This window comes from Musca autumnalis, unplaced genomic scaffold (genome assembly GCF_047663935.1).
Source record: "Musca autumnalis isolate F117 unplaced genomic scaffold, ASM4766393v1 scaffold_230, whole genome shotgun sequence".
NCBI classification, from domain to species: domain Eukaryota; kingdom Metazoa; phylum Arthropoda; class Insecta; order Diptera; family Muscidae; genus Musca; species Musca autumnalis.
The window spans coordinates 65,926-78,578 of NW_027411790.1; the positions used below are offsets into that span (position 1 = coordinate 65,926).

At 37.1% G+C, this 12,653-nt stretch overlaps 1 pseudogene; it reads left to right on the forward strand.

The window, feature by feature from the left end:
* LOC141396320 (low-density lipoprotein receptor-like) overlaps positions 1-12,653 on the forward strand; it is a 72,990-nt pseudogene that overhangs the window by 48,773 nt on the left and 11,564 nt on the right.

The following is a 12,653-nucleotide window of genomic DNA, read 5'->3' on the forward strand; positions in this document are numbered from 1 at the left end:
TAGGTTCAAATGCTGATGAAAAGATCGGATCTTTCATGACTTCCTTTGCATTGGTTCAAATCCTTATGAAAAGATCTGATCTTTCACGGCTTCGTTTGAACCAATGCCAAAGATGCCATGAAATCACGTCATCACATGGAACCCCTTCTCTCAAATTTTGCCGGGGATATATAGCTCAGAATTAGTTTCTCAAAAAATCTATATTGATTAGCATATTTTGGGGAGAATATTTTAATTGTATAAGCCATGTTCAGGTGTAAACCCAAATTTAGGCTAACTCTCAAATCTTCTCTGATCGTGTGGAAATTTTAACTGCGGCCCACTGTTTACCTTTTAGCATTAGGGATCTATTTATAGGACACTTCGATTTTTATTGGTTTACGATGAAACCAATATCTCGCGATGTTGATGTGAAATGTTTTTATGTCTAGCACCATCTACATTTCAGTTTTACGAATATATTGAATAGGTTGTCTGAAACCCATTTATTGATAAGACCTTTATTAATGATCATAGTTTTTTTGGGCGGAATATTCATATTCTTACACTTTCCTATAAAAATCTGTCGTTATATCACCTACGATGTTAGTGGAGCATGACTCTTTAATGCTAGCGCCATCTACACTTCAGTTTTACGAAAAGTGGTGCATGAGTTATACGGGAAACTAATATTGATGTTCATACTTTTGGGGGAATATTTAAATTCTAATAAATGCCGAATGGCGCAACCGACACCTCAACCAAAGTTATGATTGTCCTTATAGGTAAAATTGTTGCGCGGCTTAAGAGACTTGGAGGTAGCTTTTCAGGGTTCTAATTCTAGCACCATCTATGTTTCTATTTTACGAATATATTTAATAAGTTGTCGGAGAACCCTTTATTGATGGGAATATATTTTTGGCGGAATAGTTAAATTGTAAATTTTTTAATTTAAAAAAAAAACTCCTATTATCCCATCTACGAAGTTTATGAAGAAAGACTTATTAATTCTAGTGCCATCTACACTTTAAGATTAATATGAGAGTTGCATCGACATTCCGAGAAACCCTCACTGATAAGCATACGTATGGGCGGAATATTTAAAGTGTAATAAATGCCAAATTACCAAACCACTACCGCAACCTGATAGAATCTTATCAATGGCATTTTAACGTTAAATAAGTTTAAAGAATAATATTTAATCTCTCCCATAGTAGTTATACATAACTACCGCATTGTTATGTATTACATACTTGTTTCGTTTTTGTTGTTTTTTTTTTGCAACAATTGTTGTTGTTTTTCTTTTTGTACCACACCTTATGGCGTTGAAGTACCGTGAGGGTGTTAATAAATTTTAAACATGAAGTGAAGCATATTCATGTGTGCATACTCCTATATGTAGTGATGACACACCATGACGCCTTGTAACTTCTGCCTTTAGCAACTGGACAGCAGTTATGTTGGGCAGCAAATTAAAAGCCACTATATTTTGAGTGTGAAAACTGTGGCCATTGTTGGTATCATTTTTTGCCTTTTAATTTCCATTCATGTTTTTGTTGCTGCTGGGTCTCCTCAACAACATTACCGCTACAATAATAATTCATGATTTTCATTTTTTTCCAAGATATTCTTTGGGGGATACATGCAGCTATATATGTATTTGTGTGTTGAGTGTGAGTGCATGAGTTTAACATTGCACGTGCATTCCGTTACTCTGATATTGAAAAGTCACAAACTTGCTTGTGGTAGGGAATATTTTATTACAGCTCGAGCATGTGTGAGTGCGTATATATATCTTGTAAATTATGAAAGATATTCTGACACCAGATTGGATAAAACACAGTTTTCTCTTATATTCATGGAAACTCTCTCTTGCATACATACATGAATTTATTCTTGCATATGAACACACAATAATTCCCACACACACAAAAGCGGGCGGTGTGCAGGCAAAGTACCATCCAGGATTTCCATACGCACATAAATTATGCAATAAGCAGCCACGCAACAACAGAAGCGTATGCAATTGCTTTGCTGGCGTGCGAACGTTGTACATAAATACTCAGTAGAATAAAAGGAAAACAACTAAGGCATCATAACAGCCATCCAACACAAGTAGAAACCGGGGACCGGGAAACTATAGCAGCTGTAAATCCGTTTCAAGCAGTTCCACTGACACACTCCCCATTTCTGCTATACTGCCATTTTAACTACCAACACAGCACATCGCAGAACATCACAGCCAACTTCTTCACCATTTCAAGGAAATACAACAAATTTGTCGGAATGTGGTGATGCGTTTATTCTTCTTTTTTTGCCGGGAAGTAGGTTTGAGCGTGGATGGGCATGAAATATTATAATTTGATTTAAACCCATCCACAAGAAGAAAACAAAAAGTGGCAAATGATGGAGTTTGTGCTGATATAAGACGAACAATGTGAATTACATACATACATATGTCAAGCTAATGTGATTTATTTAAAGACTTTATGTTTCTGTGGTTTTTCCCACAAAGGAGAATATTTTGTATTTTTGCATGTCTTGGAGGAGCGAAGAGATAACATTTGATCTTCAAAGTAAATAAATATCATTAAGATGTTTCATTGAGAAGGATGGAGGACGTTTAATTGAGGAGGCTAGTTGGACAACAGATATCCTCCTTTCACATTTTGACATTAAATTTATGTCTAAATCAGGCCAGTGTTCTTTCTGTTGCTGCACGAAGCCGAAAAAAAGGTTAGATTACAACTACAAAATACCTGTTCTAGCGCCATCTACCCTTCAAATTCAGAATGGTGTTGTTGTTATAAAACACAAAAATGTTCGTTCGTATAGTTTATTTATTTATATGGTTCCTCTGTATTCAGGTTCAAAAATTCTGCAACCTGGACTGGCGGCGTCCATAGAGTCAGAGTCCTCAGTCCAGCTTCACCTATGTAGGCGTGGGTTTTTTAAACAAATTTTTCAGCCCAGCCTCAGCTAAGTAAGTGTGGGTTTTTTAAAAAAATTTTCAGCCCAGCCTCTGCTATGTAGGCGTGGGTTTTTTAAACAAATTTTTCAGCCCAGCCTCAGCTATGTAGGCGTGAGTTTTTAAACAAATTTTTCAGCCCAGCCTCAGCTATGTAGGCGTGGGTTTTTTAAACAAATTTTCGGCCCAGCCTCAGCTATGTAGGCGTGGGTTTTTTAAACAAATTTTTCAGCCCAGCCTCAGCTATGTAGGCGTGAGTTTTTAAACAAAATTTTCAGCCCAGCCTCAGCTATGTAGGCGTGGGATTTTTAAACAAATTTTTCAGCCCAGCCTCAGCTATGTAGGCGTGAGTTTTTTAAACAAATTTTCCAGCCCAGCCTCAGCTATGTAGGCGTGGGTTTTTTAAACAAATTTTTCAGCCCAGCCTCAGCTATGTAGGCGTGGGTTTTTTAAACAAATTTTTCAGCCCAGCCTCAGCTATGTAGGCGTGGGTTTTTTAAACAAATTTTTCAGCCCAGCCTCAGCTCTGTAGGCGTGAGTTTTTTAAACAAATTTTTCAGCCCAGTCTCAGCTATGTAGGCGTGGGTTTTTTAAACAATTTTTTCAGCCCAGCCTCAGCTATGTAGGCGTGAGTTTTTTAAACAAATATTTCAGACCAGCCTCAGCTATGTAGGCGTGGGTTTTTTAAACAAATTTTTCAGCCCAGCCTCAGCTATGTAGGCGTGAGTTTTTTAAACAATTTTTTCAGCCCAGCTTCACCTAGGCAGGGGTGGGTTTTTAAACAAATTTTTCAGCCCAGCTTCACCTATTTAAGCATATAATTTTTTAAACAAATTTTTCAGGCCAGCTTCACCTATCTAGGCATGGGTTTTTTATACAAATTTTTCAGCCCAGCCTCAGCTATATAGGCGTGGTTTTTTTTAACAAAACATTCAGCCAAGCCTCAGCTATTAGGCGTGGCGTTTTTAAGCAAATTCTGTAGCCAAGCATCAGCTACGTAAGCGTGGGTTTTTTAAACAAATTTTTCAGCCGATCCTCAGCTATGTAGGCGTAGGGTTTTAAACAAATTCGTCAGCCCAGCCGCAGCTATGCATGTGTGGACTTTTAAACAAATTCGTCAGCCCAGCCGCAGCTATGCATGTGTGGACTTTTAAACAAATTCGTCAGCCCAGCCGCAGCAATGCATGTGGGGACTTTTAAACAAATTTTCAGTCCAACCTCGTCTATGTAGGCGTAGATTTTTTAACAAATTGTTCAGTCAAATGTAGGCGTGGGGCTTTTTAACAAATTGTAGGCGTGGGGCCTTTTAACAAATTGTTCAGTCAAATGTAGGCGTGGGGCTTTTTAACAAATTGTAGGCGTGGGGCCTTTTAACAAATTGTTCAGTCAAATGTAGGCGTGGGGTTTTTAACAAAATTTTCATGACACAGCTTAAACTAGGTAGGCGTGGGTTTTTTAAAAAAAAATTCAGCCTAGCCTCAGCTATGTAGGCGGGGGTTTTTTAAATAATTTTTGAGTCCAGCTTCTCCTATGTAGGAGTGCATTTTTTAAACAAATTTGTCAGCCAAGCTTCTCCTATGTAGGCGTGGATTTTTAAACAAATTTGTCAGCCCAGCTTCACCTATGTAGGCGCGGTTTTTTTAACGATTTTTTTCAGCCCATCTTCAGCTATGTAAGCATGGGGTTTTTAACAACTTTTTCAGCCCAGCCGCAGCTATGTATGTGTGGATTTTAAACAAATTTTCAGTCCAACCTCGTCTATGTAGGCGTGGGACTTTTTAACAAATTGTTCTGTCAAATGTAGGCGTGTGGTTTTTTAACAAATTGTTCAGTCAAATATAGGCGTGGGGCTTTTTAACAAATTGTTCAGTCAAATGTAGGCGTGGGGATTTTTAACAAAATTTTCATGACACAGCTTCAAAAAAAATTTGCTTAAAAACGCCACGCCTACGTAGCTGAGGCTGGCTTATAAAATTGTTTAAAAAATCCACACCTAAATAGCTGAGGCTGGGCTGAAAATTTGTTTGTAAAACCCACACCTACATAGGGGATCTGTGCTGAAAAATTTGTTTAAAAAAACCACGCCTACATAGGTGAAGCTGGGCTTAAAAATTTGTATAATGAATCTGCGCATGTATAGGAGAAGCTGGGCAGACAAATTTGTTTAAAAAAGGCTGAAGAATTTGTTTAAAAAAACCACGCCTACATAGATGAGGATGGGCTTAAAAATTTGCATAAAGAACCTACGCCTATATAGGAGAAGCTGGGCTGATAAATTTGTTTAAAAAAAACCACGCCTACATAGGTGAGGCTGGGCTTAAAAATTTTCATAAAGAACCTGCGCCTATACAGGAGAACCTGGGCTGACAAATTTGTTTAAAAAATCCACGCCTACATAACAATTTGTTAAAAAGCCCCACCCCTACATTTGACTGAACAATTTGTTAAAAAGCCCCACGCCTACATTTGACTGAACAATTTGTTAAAAAGCCCCACGCCTACATTTGACTGAACAATTTGTTAAAAAGCCCCACGCCTACATTTGACTGAACAATTTGTTAAAAAGCACCACGCCTACATTTGACTGAACAATATGTTAAAAAGCCCCACGCCTACATTTGACTGAACAATTTGTTAAAAAGCCCCACGCCTACATTTGACTGAACAATTTGTTAAAAAGCACCACGCCTACATTTGACTGAACAATTTGTTAAAAAGCCCCACGCCTACATTTGACTGAACAATTTGTTAAAAAGCCCCACGCCTACATTTGACTGAACAATTTGTTAAAAAGCCCCACGCCTACAATTTGTTAAAAAGCCCCACGCCTACATTTGACTGAACAATTTGTTAAAAAACCCACGCCTACATAGACGAGGTTGGACTGAAAGTTTGTTTAAAAGTCCACACATACATAGCTGCGGCTGGGCTGACGAATTTGTTTAAAAACCCACGCCTACATAGCTGAGGCTCGGCTGAAAAATTTTTTTAAAAAACCCAGGCTTACGTAGCTGAGGCTTGGCTAAAAAATTTGCTTAAAAACGCCACGCCTACATAGCTGAGGCTTGGCTGAACGTTTTGTTAAGAAAAACCCACGCCTATATAGGCATGGTTTTTTTAAATAAATTTGTCAGCCCAGGTTCTCCTATATAAACGCAGGTTCTTTAGACAATTTTTTAAGCCCAGCTTCACCTATGTAGGCGTGGTTTTTTAAACAAATTTGTCAACCCAGATCCCCTATGTTGGTGTGTGTTTTACAAACAGATTTTTAGCCCAGCCTCAACTATTTAGGTGTGGTTTTTTTTAACAAATTTTTAAGCCAAACTAATTGGTACATTATTAATTGTAAAGGTTTGGGATTCATCCTTTCTAAAAAATGTATACGATCGATTTCCTACAAATTCTAATTGTTACTTTGTTCTTCCCATTACAGCTACAACATCCCATGGTAATTCATGCCTATCATCCATATCGTCAACCCGATGCAAGCCGATGGCCTTAATAACTGTCAAGCTGTTAATGGTCATTGTTCACATTTATGTCTGCCGGCGCACCCTGGACGAAACCACTGATATAGCGGCGCGAAAGTCGAAAAATCAAACTATGAAATTGCTAAATATTTTCGATTGCTTCGATTACAGACACTGTGCTGACAAAAATGCTGTTTTCATTTTTTTGTTGTTTTAAATATACACTCAGTTATTCGCTATCAAATGCAAGAAATTTTGCTGCATCAGATTTTAATAAAATTGTGGCTAAAAAAACTAAATTCATATATGTTTAATTATTAAATAAATAAAGCTAATAAAGCTAAACAAAATTTATTTTTAATTAATAGTGGAGGGTGTGATTTAAATTTTTAAAAACGGTTTGGGGCCTGGATGTACATAGTTATATAGCAATAAATCCCTTTCAGACAATTGGAGGTCGATTGAGCAATGTCCGTCCGTCTGTCTGTCTGGCTGGAGCGCACGATAACTCTCGAATGGATGAACCGATTTTCGTAATATTTTATCCAAACTTAGTTTAAGTTCGAAGATGGCCATATCGGCCCATTTGGTCCATACTTTGCACGTCGTGAAATTTTTACCAGACATACATGAGATTTCAACATGGACCCGATCGGTCCACTCCTTCTGGTACCTCCCACACAAAATTTCAGAAAAGTTCAGTTTAGGACCTGCTCTCGAATCGCATTGATTTTTGTTTTAAAAATTTGTATTCCCTGCCCCCGTTACAACAGTACAAGTTTTATCAAGGGCAAGCCTATAGAGTCCGAAAGCTGTAAAAAAACTTTATGGCACCATGTGTAGTGGTTGGAGGTCTCGATAGCTCTCGAACGGATCTGTCGATTCGATACAAAATTTGGCGTTCATAAAATTGTGCCCAATTTTAGTATAAGTTCGAAGACAGGCCAAAGGCATTAACCGATTTGATCCATAATTTTCATATCGCAATATCTCTACAGGACATTGAGCAGGTTTGAATATGGACTATATAGGTTCACTCCTCCGAGTACCTACCACACAAAATTTGGGAAAAGTGCAGCTTGACGCCTGCCCTCGAATCGTTTTGCTTATTTTTGTAACAACTTGTATTCGCTGACCCCATTAAGACAGTATACGTTTTTTTTAGGGGCAAGTCCATACTTCCTGAAAAAAATGGTGTGACAGCTGTAATGGCGTCATGTCTAGCGGCTGGAGCGCACGATAACTCTCGAATGGATTAGCCGAATCGGTCCAAACGTTGACCTTCGAATCACTTTCGCTTTTTACATTACGACGGTACATGTTTTTTCTGCCGAAAGTCCTTACTTCTTGAGGTAATGGTGCAAAAGCTCCAAAAAGCCTGGCGGTACCAACTAAACTGGGTAGTACGTAAAATAACCCTCGAAGGGAGAAACCGATTTGGTCCAAACGTTGTACATCGTATTATATAGACGTCAGAAGTATTGTGTATTACTTCTTTTCTTTAGGTCTGAGGTTGAGGGTATATCTCTGTCGGCCAAGCCGACTGATACTTTTTTACTTGGTTTTGACTAAGTAAGTTGGACTTCCTAGATTCCGAATAACCAACCAAATTTTCCAAATTTTCCATTAATTTTTTTGAAATCGGGCGAACATATATTTGGGAGCTATATCTATATACCATCCGATATTTACCAAATTTGGCAGATTAGTTTCTAGGCCCATTATAAACATTTACACGGAATTTTGAAGGTCTATCTTGCTCCTGTGATTTGTTGCTTCATAAACCTAGCTTTGGCCCCACAGCGCTCTGTGCGGCGCCGCGAATTAATGAACGCAGTCCACGCATCTCATGTGCCTTTCCCACAGGCCTAAAGCTTATGGAAGATAGGCTGATGTGTGTTGAAGATCGTAAGTAAAAAATAATAAAAAAATGTTTTAGTAGTTATTTACATTAGACAATTTAAATAATAGGAATTTTTCAGTTTGTGGGGCAGATACCGACAATCAATATGCAGTATGAATTAAATGAAGGAAAGAAAAAATCAATCTTGAAGTTATGACGGTATATCCGGTTCAAAATTGAGATAACCGGATCTATCCTCCAAGAAAATATCTTATTAATGTCTTCATGATTACAAGAGCTATTTGTGGTAAGTATTTCAGAAGCGCCTTAGATGTCCATATTCTACGAAAATATTCGCCATTCGATTTGACTGAAAACATGTGATCTCAAAACAAAGCTACAACAACACCAAACAGAGATATAAAGCTATATTCTCAGGCATTATAGGGGAAAATTAAAAGGTTCATCACGCAATATCTCAGAAACTTGACCTATGGCGAAAATTTCCTTTTGGGTTCTTAATATACTCACCAAGAGCTTTTATCTCCAAAAGAATTTTCCACCCCCAGACTTTAAGTTCCATTTTGTGTCACAGTGTCATAACTTTGTTTTTTTTCGAAAAATTAACGTAACACCCTGAAATATTCGTCGTAGACCCCCCATGTGGTATACAAAATTCATATCTTAACGAGATAAAGCGATTTTGAGATATGTGTCCGTCCGTCCGACCATCTGTCCGTCCATTAAAAGTTGTAAGCACGATACGAGCCGCAATTATGGACCAATCTTAACGGAATTTTGTTTGGAGGTCGGGTACACACCAGAATAAACCCCTATAGTTTTTGGCGATGGTCGTGAAATATTTAGGGAGGGGAAATGGACCAAAAACAATTTTTTTTATCCAATTTTGTAGCGGCTCTGTAGGTAGCAATGGTAGTCTGATCGGCGCGAAATTTTATGTAAGGCTTGGATTTACGACAGAGAAGTAGCTTGCAATTTAAAGAGGCGATCAGATAGTATTTAGCGGTTTAAATGGACCAGAACCTTTGTGTGAAAATTGGTAAAGTTGTTAGTGAAATGACTAATCTTTATTCCTGCAAAATATGTTAAACCAATGTAAGTTATATTTAGAAAAGGAACGCTAGACCTTTCCACTGATGCTAATTATGTTGATGTACGTGGTCAGATAACAGAGTTACAGCCTAGTATATGCAGGGGTGCCTCAGTTCTAATTGTGGGTAGTGGAACCTTAATCATGCTAGAGGTCGCAGTTATAGTTAAATACTGAAAAATGTTTGCACGAGGTAATAGGTTTGGTCAAGGATAGTGTCAAAAATTGTTGATAAAGATGGGATAGTATATAGCGTGTAAAATGAACCATACCTTTTGTAGGAAAAATATCCAAATTTAATTTTTTTATCAGTAATTTAAATTCTGGTGGCATATTCGGACAACTTACGAAAACTAAACTTGAAACTCAACTCTTGATTTCTCACTTAATGCAAATGATATCAATGTTAGATAAAGGAATTACTGTCTAACATCACGGTGCGCCTGAACCAACTTTATATGGAAGGTGCTTACACCTGACAAGTTTTTTGGATTCTGAAACAGCAATGTTCATAGATGAGAAAAATAAAAAATAAAAAAATGACGAAGGGATTTTTAAATAAATCGCTATCAAAGTTCACATTTTTAGGAGTTTTTAGGTTTTTTACGATTTTGCTTGGAAACTGCAAGTCCTATTAAAATGAGATTAGAGCAAATGTTGTAGCTGTGAGAATTCTCTACAAGAATAACGTTCATGATATTTTTGTAGATTTTATCATTTTTGAGATATAGAAGTTCGATTTGGGACAATGCACTCACTGAGTCTATCATGTACGGTGCGCCCTAACTAACTTTAAATATAACCGCTTACACCTGGGAAGCTTTTGCAAGATTCTGAAACAGCAATGTTCATAGATGAGAAAAATCCAAAAACAAGGTTTTTAAATAAATCGCGGTAAAAATTAAATTTTTAAGTTTATTTTTGGTTTTAGTCATTTTAGCTGTGAAAATTCTCTAATTCCATTTCGATAGGTCTTGCAGTTTCCAAGCAAAATCGTGAAAACCTAAAAAACAAGTGAGCAAAAGCTATAGTCGGGACGGGGCCGACCATGTGATACCCTACACCACTACCCCTGTGCATAAGCTTTTCACTGGTAAACATTTCATTTAGGGAATATAATCCGACTATCACAAAACATAATATGCCTCTTTCTCTCTGGGACCCCCTAAACAACCAAAATTTCTTGATCATCCGATCAAAATTACGACCTGTAGCGTGATTGCAAAAAATGGAAGAATTGAATGCATTACCGACTATTGTGGTACCTCCCTTTTTGACCACCTTCGCCAACCTACTTTACGCCAATGTAAAGGTTATATTTTCATCTTCCATTGTCAGGCTTTGCCGTTGGAATACCCCTACTAGAAGCCGATATATTCACATGAGTTTTTCCCCATTCCGACCCCTAAATATTATCCGACTATCACCAAAATAGGCTTCTTCCTCTGTGGAGCCCCCATTTACCCCCAAAATTTCGTGACTATCCGATCAAAATACCAACCTGTAGCGTGATTACAAAAAATGGAAAAATTGGATATATTACTGGCTTTTGTGATATCTCGGTTGTTTGCCCACTTCCGCCAACATACTTTGCATCAATATAAAGGAGATCTTCTCTTCTTCCATTGACGGGCCTTCCTTTTGGAATACTACTACCAGAAGCGGAGATATTCGCATAAAAAATAAAAAATAATTTAAAAAAATTAAGTTTCAGTGTTTTATTTAGAAATGCACTTAAAACTAAAAAATAATTTGTCGCTTAGCCCCAATAAATATATTCTTTCTCATGATAGAATCTCTCAAATAAAACGCTTGCATTTAAATTATGAATGGTGGCAAAATTAAACGGCAAGCGTTTTATTTGAGAGATTCCATCATGAGAAAGAATATATTTATTGAGGCTAAGCGACAAATTATTTTTTAGTTTTAAGTGCATTTCTAAATAAAACACTGAAACTTAATTTTTTTAAATTACTTTTTATTTTTAACTTTTAAGTAAATACATTTTTTGACCACTGAGAACCCCAAATGCCGAATTACAGTCCATTTGAGCAGAAAATGTAGATTAAAATGCTTGAAATTGTAGGCTATATTAAACCTTTATGTAGGCTATATTAAACCTTTCGTCCACCTACGTCCACAATTTTTAGTGGGGAAGTTCCTGGACTATTGAGAACTTCAAATGCCAAGTTACAGCAAATTCGGGCTAACAATGAAGACAAAATCCTCAAAATACCAGAAGTCAGCTGGTACCGTTATATGGAGGCTATAGGAAAAAATGGACCCATATTGGTTTTGGTTTCATATTCATGTATTGTCATCTAAATCTGAAAAATGTGCAAAGTGTTAGTTCGATTGGTCAACTGCAACCGTGCTAAAAATCAGTTACCAGATTTTAAAAGGGGGTCAAGTTAGACACCGTAAAAGCACTGTAAGAATGGACCAATATTAGTTTTGATTTCATATTCATGTATTGTCATCCAAATCTGAAAAGTGTGCAAAGTTTAAGTACGATTAGTCACCTGCAACTGCGTGAAAAACGAGTTACTAGATTTGAAAAGCAAAATACCGGAAATCGGGTGGTACCGTTATATGGGGGCAATAGGAAACAATGGACCCATATTTGTTTTTGGTTTCATATTCATGTATTGTCATCTAAATCTGAAAAGTGTGCAAAGTTTTAGTTCGATTGGTCAACTGCAACCGTGTTAAAAATCAGTTACCAGATTTGAAAAGGGGGTCAAGTTAGACACCGTAAAAACACTGTAAGAATAAACCAATATTAGTTTTGATTTCATATTCATGTATTGTCATCCAAATCTAAAAAGTGTGCAAATTTTAAGTTCGATTGGTAAACTGCAACTATGTGAAAAATGAGTTACCAGATTTGAAAAGCAAATTAGATAAAACACTGTAAAACAGTGTAAAAATGGACCAATATTGGTTTTGATTTCATATTCGTATATTGTCATCCAAATCTGAGAAGTGTGCAAAGTTTTAGTTCGATTGGTCAACTGCAACCGTGTTAAAAATGAGTTACCAGATTTGAACTAAACACACACCAAGGCAAGTTAAATAAAACACTGTAATAAAAACGTTGACTTTCTCCACATACGATTTTTGCTTATTCCGATTCTGAATATTATCCGACTATCACCAAACATAATAGGCTTCTTCCTCAGAGGGACCCGCATCAACTCCCAAAAAATTCGTGACGATCCGATCAAATATGCGACCTGTAGCGTGATTACAAAAAAAATCGAAAAATGCGATGCATTGTTT